The following is a 2,135-nucleotide window of genomic DNA, read 5'->3' as shown; positions in this document are numbered from 1 at the left end:
AAAACCTTTGACTGGTAATGTAGGGTGGCTGATTATTGTTATAGATTGAAACAAATGTGCTTCAGCCAGGATAAAGAATATGAAAAGTGCTCTGAGTTGCTGCAGAAAAAAAAGAGCAACAACAAAAACATGTTGCTGGAGACGGGCTTATTGAAAATTGAAAAACTGATTGTCTGCCAGCAGGAGGCGCTTTGAGAGCGGTAGAACTTGGCTGTAATCAAAGCAGCTTCGCTCATGAATGCTACTTTATCAGATCAAATGAAAATGTCATCGAAACTTTTCTGAAGACAGTCGGTTCCCTTCAGAGATACATTCATATAAAACACCCGCACCACGTTTTGATTTTGAAACGTGCAGTGCTCATGTTTATTCAACGAAGTCAAACGCCACAAATACATCAATGTATGGGAAACTGGTAATGTATATCGAAATATCGGAAATGTGTTTAAAAATCATATCACCGTTATTGAAAAGAATTATATTGCGATACATATTGATATTGAATTATTGTCCAGCCCTATTCCACACATAAACTGTCTGGGATGTTATGGTGCTATCACCTCTTCCACATTCATCTGGGATCTTAGACTCACCAGGTCAACGTAGTTCTGTCTGCAGTAGTTCAGGGCTTCATCCCACGTCTTATTCTGATGCACCAGAATGGGCTCAAAGACCTCCATACAGTAGAATGGTAGAGGCCAAGAGCACAGAGCATTGTGCAGTTTAGCATTAGATCTTTGTCAATGCCACACTCTTCAGTGACACTGTTTGGTTCCCAAATGTCCCAATAGTCTATTTTTTGATCCTCACCTCCAGACCAACTCTTTTCTAGGTTGTTAGAAATCATGTGCAGTCGGGAAAGGCCCATGAGCTGGGACTTGAACTCGGGATGCCCAAAGCGCAACAGCCCTATTTCGGTGCACTGCCCACAAGGCTATTGGCAGCAAGAATTTTTTTTTTTAGAATTTATGTAATAAATACTATGCATTCCTCAAGTGTTTTTTTTTTTCCGAGGAACACTATTTACATTTACATTGTCCCATCTTGTTGCCTCTTCACTGCCTTTGCATTCGCTCAGCATAAATGTCGTGGTCAGGCTTTTAGTATTTGAGTAACAAATGTTTACAGAACCCTCACACTTGCACATCCAGGCAAATCTGCTGATCAATTCAAGCAAATACAAGACTAACAAACACCAGATTGTATGAAATCCTGATTTATGACACTCATCGAAATGCAGTTAGGACTTTTAAATCTGGGTTATGTAGCTCAGACAGGAGAAAAATATGATCTCTTATATTATGAGCTGTCCTGTAACAGACTCAGATTCAACTAGCTGATATTCAGAGAAGTGTGAAATCAATCATTTGAAATGAAATAATAAAGAATAATAAACTTTAGCAGCATTAACCATGAGCCTCAAAGAAGAGGAGTTATCGTCTGTATAAGGAAAAGATGTGAGACCTATTACAGTAGGCGGAGACAATTTAAGCATTTCCTGTAGAGTCAATAAGAGGAAGTAGATGTTCAGAACAGATTGAGCTTTGCTGAGGACCAACTTAATGCATTGAGCTTTTCATGTAATTTACATTAGCAATACTAATAACTTGTTCAATAAAAAGATACATTACAAAAGCATAATTCAGGAAACAGAGAAGACTTAAAACAAATCTGTTGGTTAGTATAAAATGTATTTATACATTTACTATTATGTGTCATTGTTGCACATAATTTAGATTCAGAACAGAAAGCTTAGATTATGCCTAAAGAAGTTACACAATAGCATGTGTTGTTTGCTTTTGAATGTTTGTGTATCAAAGTTTAGATGTTTTCCAACCACAAGATTGACCCTCTTTCACAGCAACAAAACCACATGATCTACCAAGCAGTATTCTCACGAGACTTTAACAAACGCTCCTCCTTCTTCACAACAAACTGTGACGGTTATGGAAATAACAGAACTAAGCTTCAAAGCTGTCTAAAATAATGTGAGAACAAATCAATTTTGTTGCACACAGCTGTAGTTGAGATTTGTGTGTATTGACAACATTAATTGTGTACACGGTATATAATAACAAACATTACAGATCAATTATAGATTAGACTTTTAAATTAAGATTTTGTATTTTTCTGGG

Source organism: Sinocyclocheilus grahami, unplaced genomic scaffold, assembly GCF_001515645.1.
Source record: "Sinocyclocheilus grahami isolate Dianchi unplaced genomic scaffold, SAMN03320097.WGS_v1.1 scaffold341.1, whole genome shotgun sequence".
NCBI classification, from domain to species: domain Eukaryota; kingdom Metazoa; phylum Chordata; class Actinopteri; order Cypriniformes; family Cyprinidae; genus Sinocyclocheilus; species Sinocyclocheilus grahami.
Note: the sequence above shows the minus strand (reverse complement) of the source record.